At 42.2% G+C, this 12597-nt stretch overlaps 1 protein-coding gene across 4 annotated transcripts in view; it reads right to left on the bottom strand.

Moving 5' to 3' along the window:
* Positions 1–12597, bottom strand: part of LOC140478848 (neuropeptide Y receptor type 1-like) — a 45843-nt gene that overhangs the window by 32697 nt on the left and 549 nt on the right. For 2 of the 4 annotated variants that reach the window (XM_072572388.1, XM_072572654.1), the window contains exons 2-3: positions 11846–12478; positions 10683–11137 (exon numbers count right to left, since the gene is read on the bottom strand). The gene's annotated coding sequence lies outside the window, so the exon portion shown is untranslated. Of the gene's footprint in view, positions 1–10682; positions 11811–11845; positions 12479–12597 lie in introns of those variants that run through there. The other 2 variants (XM_072572563.1, XM_072572478.1) reach the window with 2 other exon arrangements.

Here is a 12597-nt window from a genome sequence, read left to right as displayed (position 1 = left end):
ACATTGTCATAGAGTAATAGAGATGTACAGCATGGAAATAGACCCTTCGGTCCAACTCGTCCATGCCAACCAGATATCTCAACTCAATCTAGTCCCACCTGCCAGCATCCGGCCCATATTCCTGCCTATTCATATACCCTTCCAGATGCCTTCTAAATGTTACAATTGTACCAGCCTCTACCACTTCCTCTGGCAGCTCATTCCATTCATGTACCACCTTCTGTGTGAAAAAGTTGCCCCTTAGGTCTCTTTTCTATCTTTCCCCTCTCACCCTAAACCTATGCCCTCTAGTTCTGGACTCCCCCATCCCAGGGAAGAGACTTTGTCTATTTAACCTATCCATGTCTCTCATGATTTTATAAACCTCTTTAAGGTCACCCCTCAGCCTCTGATGCTCCAGGGAAGACAGTCCTGGTCTATTCAAGCTCTCCCTATAGCTCAAATCCTCCAACCCTAGCAACATCCTTGTCAAGCTTTACTGAACCCTTTCAAGTTTTACAACATCCTTCTGATAGGAAGGAGATCAGATTTGCATGCAATATTCCAAAAATGGCCTATACACTGTCCTTGTACAGCTGTAACATGACCTCCCAACTTCTATAGGAGAAAGTGAGGACTGCAGATGCTGGAGATCAGAGCTGAAAATGTGTTGCTGGAAAAGTGCAGCAGGGCAGGCAGCATCCAAGGAACAGGACAATCGACATTGCTGCGCTTTTTCAGCTCCCAACTTCTATACTCAATACTCTGACCAATAAAGGAAAGCATATCAAACACCTTCTTCACTATCCTATCTTCCTGTGACTCTACTTTAAAGGAGCTATGAACCTGCACTCCACGGTCTCTTTGTTCAGCAACACTCACCAGGACCTTACCATTAAGTGTATAAGTCCTGCTCAGATTTGCTTTTCCAAAATGCAGCATCTCACAGTTATCTAAATTAAACTCCATCTGCAATTCCTCAGCCCATTGGCCCATCTGATCAAGATCCCATTGTAATCTGAGGTAACCTTCTTTGCTGTCCACTATACCTCCAACTTTGATATCATCTACAAAGTTATTAACCCTACCTCTTATGCTCATATCCAAATCATTTATATAAATGATGAAAAGCAGTGGACCCAGCACCGATCCCTGTGGCACACCTCTGGTCACAGGCCTCCAGTCTAAAAACAACCATCATCACCACTCTCTGTCTTCTGTCTTTGAGCCAGTTCTGTATCTAAATGGCTAGTTCTCCCTGTATTCCATGAGATCTAACTTTGCTAACCTGTGTCCCATGGGAAACCTTGTCGAATGCCTTACTGAAGTCCATTGTCTTCCAGGATTCTCTTCTTAAGATACTTCAGAGGTTTGTAGGCTCTCCATCTCCAGTTTGGGCACAACCCTGAGACCTGTGGAAGTTGCAGCTGAGGAGGGCGAGCCTGCATCGTGAGATGTCACTTACCCTAACTTCAAGAATGGTAGGTCCCATTATAAGGCAGGTTCCTTCCACCCAAGCTGTGGATCCCTGGACTTTACCTCGATGTAGTGTGAAATTGAAGAAAATGACAACCTTCCAAAGGCACAGAGGGGCCATGGGTGGCAATTCAATGCAGTAGAATATCTAATCTGTAAATATATTGACACTTTAAATCATCGGTTTTCTGATTGACTATCATTATAGCTGTGCTGGCAAGAATGAAGCTCCTGAACATAGCCGTCTTCACAACCGTACAATGTTGGATACCAACCTGTAGAAATGTTATTCTTTCTGTTATATCAGTTGTGTCATAACATGTTGTCATTGTTGAATGTGTAATGTTCACATGTTGTGAAGCATGCAAACAGCTGTTAATATTAACTTTTATTAAACAACAGGAAAGGTTAAGAAAGAACGAACAAAAAAGCTAATTTGCTTTGGGACTAAACAGTAACTGCTTGACTTTAGGAGTAGCAACAAATTTCCAGTCAACGAATTATATCCTTTCCCAGCTCAGATCCACTGAAAGTGGGTTTCAATTAAGTCTTGTTGGCTTTATGCACACAGTGCTTTAGCACTGTATCATGTAGAAGGTGACATTCCTCCTGCTCAATATCCTTATCTTCATCCTGCGAGCACAGCTGTCTCTGTCCCAGATCTTTAGTGTCCATCATATCCCTTCTTTACCTTCTCCAATTCTACTGTGGCTGGAATGTAACGCAAGACGCCCTCAGATCAAAATCTGATTATTTTAGACTCCCTCTTTATTTAAATAAAAGTCTGCCTTTTGATTCTTTCTTCCAAAATACACAGCCTTACACTTTCCTACTTTAAACTCTGAAAGTATTTTGCCACTACTCACTCTATCGATATTCCTTTCCAGATTCCTTATACCACCATCACCACATGTCCCCATTTATTTTTATATCATCAGCAAATTTGTATATATTACACTCTGCTCCTCCTCCAAGTCTTTAACATAGATCATAAATAATTGAGGCCCAAGGACTGATTCTTGAAGCACTCCATTAATTAAGTCTTTCAACCTGAAAAGGCCCACATATTCCAACTCTCTGTCACCTCATGTTCATTCATTTCTATTTGTGCTGTCAACTCACGTACCTCATTATAAATGTGGCATGCATTCAGATAAAAGAGCATTAAGCTGAGACATTTTTAAAAATCATTATTGCTCTCTCTTGGTTCTAATTTCTGCTGACTGCTCTGTGTACTCTGTGGGACACACTTTGATTATCAGTCAACTCTTCATTCCCTTGCTGTTCAATTATCACATTTCTTTCTGATTTTTAAATTCCTGTCAATTGAACCCCTCTCCCACTTTGTTTAAAGTTTATTGCTTTGCTACACCTAAGGGCTACTCCTCTCAATGTGGACCATTGTCGGATGAAATCTCTTCAGGTTGTGATAAGGGTCAAGAATGCTATTGAACCATGGATCAGGATGACAGCAGAGGCCCCGGAGTCATGAGAAGTCCATGTACCTGTGTTGTTAGACAAAGGGTACATTGCTCTCTTACAGCAAAATATCAGATTTTCTGTTAAGTTAACTTGTTTTAGAATTTCACTACCTACTAATCTGCAAATGTGGTGCTAATTGTATGTTCAGGAACACAACACAATGATATGATATCTTATGTACCATATACAAGATATTGCAAATCGCCAAGCCCGTAGTATCTTCCAAACCCATGGTCGCTATCACCTAAAAGGACAAGGACATCAGACCAGAGAGTACTACCACCCCGCAATTTCTTTTCCAAGTCACACAGAATCCTAAATTGGAATTATATCATTATTCCTTTACTATTTTTAACCTGTTCCACTTCTGTTCAAAAGTGAAACAGTCCCCCATAACATGCATAATTTGGCATGGGTAGATAACTGCAGTTTTGTTGCCCACTCTGCAAGCCACTCTTGGTCTCTTTGAATCATTTGACAATAAAGCGAGACTCATACATCAACCAAATCTGGCCAAACAAATATTCCACCTCCCACACAGGTTGAAAGAAATACTCTATAATATATGTGGAGCATTCCCCATATCTGAGCAGTCACCACTCTCAGGGGGTGATTAAACAGTCAATCACTCTGTCAGTTCAGCATTCTATAAGCTACAGAATCAAGGATTTGATAGCAAAGACCTCTGCAGATCAACAAACCTCTTTGTATACAAAGTGGTTGTATTGCCTACACTCCCATAATGTACTGTATTGAGGAGTGCTGCATGTATCAGTTATGTACAAGTGTGCAGGAGATTTCTACGAGCAATGCCTTCACGACATTTTCTGAATTCAATCTGTCAAACAAATATTATTGTCCTTTATAAAGCCAAATCAACATGATTTCAAAAATCCTGCAAAACCAGCACCTGTGGACTGGATTCCTCAACGGCTAAACAGTATCTACCGTGCAGGTTCATTTCTCAATTCACAAATTGCCAGCATTTCAGAGGATGACACAGAAAATGCTACAAAACATTGAAGCTATCTGCGAAGGACTGCAGTATTGAAAGTCGTGACGTGTTCACAATTGTTCAGAATGATGACAACTTGTCCAAGGAAGTATATCATTCATTTTAACGATTAGGTAGAGCAATTAATTTAATAATCTTATCAATTAATGGCACGTCCACCTGTTCCCTTTACCTTATATATGCTCAAATTAAATATTATTTAATATTGTTGCTGTACCACATCTTTAACCTCTTTAACATTTTCCAGTCTATCCTTTACTGGTCCTGTTCCAATTGCAGCCTTCTTTTCTTAACGGTTGTACGTACAAAACATTTTATTATTTTGTTTTATGTTGCTTTATAATTTAACTTGGAGTTCCTCTTTGCCTTTCTAATTGTAAATTCTTCATACTTTGTTATTATGCACTCCCTTGCTGTCTATGTACTTTATGATTTGAAAATGCCGGTGTTGGACTGGGGTGGACAAAGTTAAAAATCACACAACACCAGGTTATAGTCCAACAGGTTTCATTGGAAGCACACTAGCTTTCGGAGCGCCACTCCTTCATCAGGTGCACAGTCACCTTTATTTTCCTTTAGCAGGATATATTTTTCCAGCATTTAGTTGAACACCATTTTAAGTCCTTCTTGTTGTTGTTTGCCATGGTTTTACTTTATTTCCCCAAGTTCTATTCTCAGCCTCTCATGATCGACATTTCTGCAATCAGTTGACTTGACTTTGTCATACTTACAGCCTTCTGTATCATCATCTTAAAGTCTATTAAGTTGAATGGAAATTTGAAATGCCACATCTTTTGAGACATTCAATTGCTGAGTCAAGGGGCAGACATGGCAGACATGCCCTCTAATGGCATCACCAGCTGCCATATGGCAAATTCAGGAGTCTAGTTTGAAAGTTAGTGAATGAATCAATGAATAAGTGTGCAGGGTGGTGGAGTGGTATGTTGGTCAGGTAAATGAGTAAATGGACAGATCTGTAACATAGGTGAGATGGTAGGTGTGTAAGTGTGTCAGCTGGGTCGGGGGACGAAGTGGGTGGTTGGATAATTGAGATAAATCAGTGGAATAGTCAGGTTAGAGGTTATACTGGATTAGTGGTGCTGGAAGAGCACAGCAGTTCAGGCAGCATCCAACGAGCAGCGAAATCGACGTTTCGGGCAAAAGCCCTTCATCAGGAATCAGGGGCTTTTGCCCGAAACGTCGACTTCGCTGCTCGTTGGATGCTGCCTGAACTGCTGTGCTCTTCCAGCACCACTAATCCAGTATTTGCTTTCCAGCATCTGCAGTTATTGTTTTTACCAGGTTAGAGGTTAGGCAGGTCCAGTTGAGTAAATAGTAGGGTGGTGAGGGGATAGACATTTTTAGTTGGGAGCTACACAGGTGTTTGGGAGGTAGTATGGTCAGGAGTGGATTAGATTAGATTCCCTACAGTGTGGAAATAGGCCCTTCGGCCCAACAAGTCCACACCGACCCTCCGCAGAGTAATCCACCCAATCCCATTTCCCTCTGACTAATGCACCTAACACAACGGGCAATTTAGCATGGCCAATTCACCTAACCTGCATATCTTTGGACTGTGGGAGGAAACCTGAGCACCCAGAGGAAACCCACGCAGACACGGGGAGAATGGAATCGAAGGCTGGAATCGAACCTGGGACCCTGGCACTGTGAAGCTGCAGTGCTAACCACTGAGCTACGGTGCCACCCTACTGGCTTATCAGGAGGGATTGGGAGACTGTATGTGGGTGACTATTCAGGTAAGTACATCAGAACTGTCCGACATTTCCAACATTTTTTCAGAGTCTTTTGAGGAGGGTTCCGGGGGCAGGGGAATAAAGTTTCCAGACATTTCTCAGAGAGGTTCAGCAAGTCAGAACTCCCTGGAAATTGGAAGAATAATTCCTTTAGTGAGTTGTGATCTCAAGCTGTTATCTTTAAATGATATTCTCAGATAGAGAGCCCAGAAAGTATTGGTCTGGAATTTGTGAGGAATTGCAGTCTCATTCAGATTGCCACTCTGCCTCCTTTATTTTCATGGCACAGAAGAGCTCCACATTCCGAACGGAAGATTCCAGCTCCTTAAACAATAAAGAGCTGTACTTGCATTCCAGCAGGCCCCTGGACTGTCGAACTGTCAGGGGAAGATCAATCACATTCCTTTTTCCATGGTATTCTGTTGCTATATCCTGTAAGATAAAGATCCAGCAGTACAGGCAACTACTTTAATAACTTCCAAATTGTAAGCATGTAAGCTAAGTATCACGTAAGGGTGCTGAGAGGGTAGAGTGCCAATAGGGCAGGGTGCCAGGTAAGAACGGTGCCAGATGGGGTGGGTGTCAGATAAGTTGCGTACCAGGGAATAAGGTGGCATGGGGTTCAGGTAAGTAACATAATATTCAGGGTAGATATGTATGAGTGGGATTTACTGGATCCAGTGGGGATGGGCTGGGGGGGGAGCAGAAAGATGGGACTGTGAAGGAAGGGCCAGCTCCCAGAGGAGGATGGGAAGCCAGATATAAGATCAATGAGGTCTGTGAGGGAGGGAATGATGGTGCTTTTGGGTGAGTTAGATCTGACTGTGGCATAGAGGTATCAGATCCAGAATGGGCAAGAGGGGTTTGGTCTGGACCAGTGGAAGTCATGTCCAGTGCCAGAGGGTAAGTGTTGGGGTAAGTCAGAGTAGAGGTGTTCCAGTCCTGAGGGAGTGTTGAGTCCCAGTGGGAGGGGTGCTGACTCAGGCCCTGCAAGAATTCTAGAGGAGGCGTAAATTGATGATGTGTGAGGTAAGTTGGAGGTCAGTTTAACTGTTACTGAGGAGCTAAGGAGCTCCATTCCTGATGAAAGACTTTTGCCCGAAACGTCGATTTTCCTGCTCCTCGGATGCTACCTGACCTGCTGTGCTTTTCCAGCACCACTCTGATCTAAAAACTGAGGAGCTGAATCTAACCTTTCCTGAGTAACCATTTACTTAGTTTCAGTGGAGTCCTCCAAATTCTCTGATTTTAGAGAGTTCCAGAAATAGGGGAATTGCCCATTAGAATCTTCAACTTCCCAGGTACTTCCTTCAGAGTCTGCATGATGTGGGATCCACATGGACCCATTGTGCAACTCCTATCTATATTTCAGAAACAATGATACAGCCATAGGAAGATCTGGGCCATTCACATATTTAAATCAATTAAAGAAAAATTGCAATGTTTCAAAGCAGTCATTGTTCTCTTGTGGCAACCAGTTTACACTAAGCAATGTCTGCAAACAATGGACAAAGCTGGATAATCTGATTTTGTATTGTTGATTGAGGAACAACAATGATCAAGATGTTGTAAATTTACCATCTATTATTCTTCACAATTATGATTTTTACTTAAGCACAAGAGATTCTTTATACAATACGACATTTGATCAGTGGTCCACAGTTTCGGAGTTATAGGTCAAATTTGGAGTACTGAGTGCAGTTCTAGTCACCACTATAGAAAGGATGTGATTGCACTAGAGGGTGCAATGGAGATTCACGAGGATGTTGCCTGGGCTGGAGCATTTCAACAACAAAGACATTGTTTTATTTGGTGCAAAGAAGATTGAGGAATACCTGATTGAGATGCATAAGATTATGAGGAGCATAGACAGAATAAATAGAAAGCATCTGTTCCTCTTAGTCAAAGAGCCAATAACAAGGGAAATAATTTTAAAGTAAATGTCAGGAGATTTAGAAGGAATTTGAGAACAAAAAAAAGACTGTTTCACCCAGTGATGAAGGTCTGGAATACACTGCCTGGGAGAATAGTTGAGGTAGGAAACCTCACAACTTTGAAAAAGTACTTGGATGAGCACTTGAGGTGTCATAACATTTAAGGTCTAGTGTTGGTGCTGGTATATTTTTGGCAGTACAGAGTTGATATGCCAAAGGGCCTCTACTGTACTGTATGATCCTATACTGTATTTCTATAATACCTATTACTGCCCTTTGGATAATAAATGTAGCACTCCCCTCATACTTTCCCCTCACTTTCTTGTTTACTCCTCTTTTGCCTTTCTTGGTATTTTTACCCTTCAAATGGGCCAACATTTCACAAAATATAGAAAAACTGAAACTGAAGAAATCCTCCCCAGTCACTGACAAGGCAAGATCTGTGCTCAAGTTCAAGCCTTATGTCTCAGATATCTGGTTTTTAACCATTGAGCAAACTATTTATGTGCTAATTTTCTGGTTCCATTGTGAATAACGCAAGGTGGACTTTTATTGAAAGGATTTTAACTGCATCTCAACCCAAAGCTTTCAATTGTTGCATCCTTTTCTTTAAAAATAAGCATTAAGACTTCTTCTAAGCATGCTTCCTGCCGAAATCATTGAGTTTTAAAAAAATAAAATGCTTAGAATTTACATGGTAGGCAATGGCCTAGTGGTATCATCATTAGGCTATTAATTCAAAGACCCAGGTAGTGTTCTGTGTTCAAATCCTACATGGCAGATGGTAGTATTTAAATTCAGTAGTAGTCTGGAAATGAGAGTGTAATGATTCATGAAACCATTTCCAGTTGTCACGAAAAACCCATATGGTTCACTAATGTCCCTTTAGGGAAGAAAATCTGCCGTCCTTACCTCATCTGGCCTACATGTGACTCCAAACCCACAGCAATGTGGTTGACTCCTAACCACCCTCTGAAAAACTATGGATGGACAATAAGTTCCGGTCCAGCCAGTGATGCCTTTACCCCATGAATAAATAAAAACAAAGTATTTTGGTAATTGTCCTTTGAAGATCAAATCTGATTTTAGATCCTAAAAAGAACCTGGTCAAGTTAACTCTCACATTTTCAAGGTTTATAAAAACTGGAAATATTCTTCATCAGAAAAGCTTATATTTAGTTGAACTTAGTCAGCAAAACATTTGACTGGATTCCCATTTTATTTAATGAACAGAAAATTCAGTGGGACTGATCTCCTCATGTTAATTTCTGAAAAGTCCTCCTATTATGTAAATCTCTGTGTTTCAGCTTGTCTTTTAATCTGTATCACTTAAGTTTAATACTCACAAATATCTTCACAAAATGTAGTGCTAATTGTTAACAAGTATCATTGTTAACTATTCCCCAAACATTAACTTGCCTCACCTATCAAAACTAATTAAAAACATAAATGTATTTACACTGATACATTGTGATATATCAGACTGAACTCCAATTCTGGAATTCATTCTCAAAGTTGAACAGAGACAAGACAGTTTTTTTATTCATTATGTGGAGGTGCTGGTGTTGGACGAGGATGGACAATGTCAAAAATCACATGACACTGGGAATAGAATCATGTGATTTTTTTGACTCTTTATTCATTCATAGGATGGTCTGCAGTGGCTAAGCCAACATTTTTTGACCATCCTTAATTTTCTTCGGGCAAGTGGTAATTCTTGAATACTGAGGAGGAATATGAGGTGGGTGCACACACAGTTCAGTAAGGAAGGGAATTCCAAGATTTTGGCCCAACCAAAGCAAAGAGATGTTGACATAGTCCCATCAGGTAGTGTTTGACTTGGAGGGCACCTTGAAGAATGTGGTATTCCCATATATCTACTGCCCTTATCCTTCTAGTCGGTGGAGGTTATGAGTTTTGGAAAGTGCTGTTGAAAGAACCTTGTTGAGTTACTGCAGCGGTTCATTGTTCTGTGTGCAGTGATGAAGGGAGTATATGTTGAAGGTGATGTATCAGTTTCTAATTAAACAGGCTGCTTTGCCTTGGATGGTATAGAGCGACGTAAGAATTAGTTGCACAGCTCTTCAGCACACAGTTCTTACTGTATCTATACATCAAACATATTACTGAAGATTTGTGAGAGGCAGGAGTGTGGTGGTGGTTCCAAGAATCCAACTTTATTTTAAAATGAAAAAGTACATATTAGAATTTAACCAAGAATTGGTTGGGGGGGGGGGGGGGGAGGGGGTGGGGTTGGGGGGTGGGTGCGTCAAGAAGTGATTGTGAAATTGAGAAGCAGGTGAGGATCACAAATAATAGAAGTTTGTAATGGGTTGTGAATGGTAAGGAAGGAAAAAGATCAAACTGAGGGAAAGGAGAGGCAGAGGGAGCACAGATTGCTGAGCAGCACAATGAGAACAGAAAATCAACAGCACTTGGGAGGGAGCAGCTAATCACCAAGACAGGGAGTCAACATTAAAATCTAAATTTGCAGAGAACTATGTTCTAATTTGAACCCTCAGGGTGCTTTTGATTGCACGTCATTTTATATTTATTGAGAATTGGGACCTGATGTAATTAGGAATTTACAATCCCCAACAATGTGGGGGTGTTGAATATTTAAACAGCTTTTCTAAAAATAGAAAAAATGTAGAGACAGGAAGATGTCAAGCGCATTATTTTAAAGGTTGGCCCAATCTCTTGCTGTTCATTAAATTCCCAGTTTGCAGATTTATTGCTTCGGATTGATTTAGTTTTGTTTTGATTCTTACTAATTAAATCTCCACGTTAGTTTGAAACAGACTAGCTCATGAATCATATACACAGAAGTGAAACGCTGTCATTAGCACATTCATTGACTGACCACGGAAATGGGGAGTTGCAGTGTCATTCCCTAACAATGTCAGGCTGACTGAGAAAACTCCAGATTTTGTTAAGTTGCCCCTATCCATTATCGCACCCAACTCTCCCACTCTTTTGATCATTTGATCTTATTCCCGATGATCTCTATCTCTCCAACACAAAGGTGTACACACAGTTTACCTGTTTGATTTCTTCCCCTCTGGTTCTTTCGCCTTTAAGCTCAGTCCCAACTTCTCCTCCTGGTCTTCCTCCTCAGCGGTATCTCATCTCTTGGCGCTCAGTCTCTCCCATCCTTCCTGCTTTCTCACTCATTTTCTTCCCTTCCTCGGGGCTCCAGCTCGGAGCTCTTACCTTTCACTCTCACTTACATCTTTCCCAAATTGTTTTCTCTCTCTCTCTCTCTCTCTTCAACCAGAGAGGTTGCTGAGGGGAACAGCATCACGGTGTGAACCACCGGGCACCAATGGCCAACTGAGCGCTGCTGAAATCCTGGGATGGACGCCGGAGGCTACAATTCAGAGGGAACATTCACTTTCTATTCCATTAGCGGCGCAGAAGACCATGAAACCAAAACAGAAGGCTGGTTAAACCAAACCAGAAGTTGCCGGAAGAAAGCTCAGCAGGTCTGGCAACATCTGTGCAGAGAAATCAGAGTTAATGTTTCGGGTCCGGTGACCCTCACTCAGAATAGGCGTTTGAAATTGTGCAATCCTAAACAACTTGAAAACACCACATCTTTTCAATGAACCCATTGAGGAAGGGATTGCTATAATTTTCATTTCATCTCAAGAGAACTTCAAGTAAACTTAATAACGGGGTTGACATACATGAGGACTAACATACACTTCAAAGATTTACTCTAAAGACATATTTCTCCTGAAACGATGGACACCCCATTCCAACCGTCCACTCTAATATGGGTGCCCGTGTCTCACAGAATGGGACACGTTACACCAACGTTTCTCACGATGACAAAGGCGGAAAGGTCAAGAAGTTGCTTCCAACCAAGTGACCGCTTTCACGCACACTCGGCCGATAGCACACACTGAGGCGAGAGTCTGACATCCCATTCCTGAACGGAAAACTGCAAAACCAAAAGGACTTGGAAGTTAACATTCTGGATGTGTTGGAATTCCATTTTGGGGTTCCCAGACCCTGTTATGGATTGATATGGCTCAATCGCCAGTTTGACTGTTTATTACTGATATTGAGTTATTCCCTCTCCTACACAGCCAGCCGTTGCTATTGCTTCTCTAATATCCAATTTATGGTTCTCTTTAATAGCCGAGCAACACCAGAAAGCCGAGTTTGAAGGGGGATAAAAAGAGATAAAACCCACTTACGACACGATAGAGAGAGAGAGAGAGAGAGAGAGCTGAACGTGGTCTTTGCTGTTGCACACTGTTCTTTAAAAATTCATCGCGAGTTGCTCCTTATTTCTTACCGCGGGGGCGGGACCTTGGGAGTTGCAGCTTCTGACAAATCACAGTGTCAGGGTGGGGAGGGGGTTGAAGAGAGGACTGGGGACTGACCGGGTTGTCGACATTGCAAAAGCGAAGGAACCGTGTCAAACTGGGGGGGGGCGCGGGGGGGGGGGGGATACAACCAAACAAGTGCTGATGACAAAACCAATTCCCCAGTGGCCCCCCCAAGGGCGAGAGGCATGAGCTGACTTCTCACTCTTGACTGTTGAGTAGCCCCAGTGTGTGTTCCTTGCTCCTGGAGGTGCCTGCAGGAAAACGCTCTGATATCACTTGGCAAATTCACTCCCAGTGGACTCGGGTGGGTGAGATTCACTGTTGTCAAAAGTGAAGCTTCAAAGACGCTATCACCCAACGGCACATCACAGGCTGAGTGTAATGATGTGTGACATCGTCTCACGGTGCTTGTGTTGCTCCATCTTCCCCGTCACATCCAATAGTGTCTCGCTAAAGCAAAGTCAATTGGCGGGAATGCTCCGCGATCGTCCGGGGAAACTGCAGCCCAGAGAGAAAAAAAATAAAGTGATCTGTAACCTCTGGACCTGCCTCCCGCTCGTTCATCGAGGGCTGTGGGATTAGTAAGGCGGAGGAGGGAGGAGGGGGGGGGGGGGGGA

The sequence above is a fragment of the Chiloscyllium punctatum genome, chromosome 1, assembly GCF_047496795.1.
Source record: "Chiloscyllium punctatum isolate Juve2018m chromosome 1, sChiPun1.3, whole genome shotgun sequence".
Taxonomy (NCBI): domain Eukaryota; kingdom Metazoa; phylum Chordata; class Chondrichthyes; order Orectolobiformes; family Hemiscylliidae; genus Chiloscyllium; species Chiloscyllium punctatum.
The sequence above is the reverse complement of the archived record's forward strand: the minus strand, read 5'-3'. Positions and strand labels throughout refer to the sequence as shown.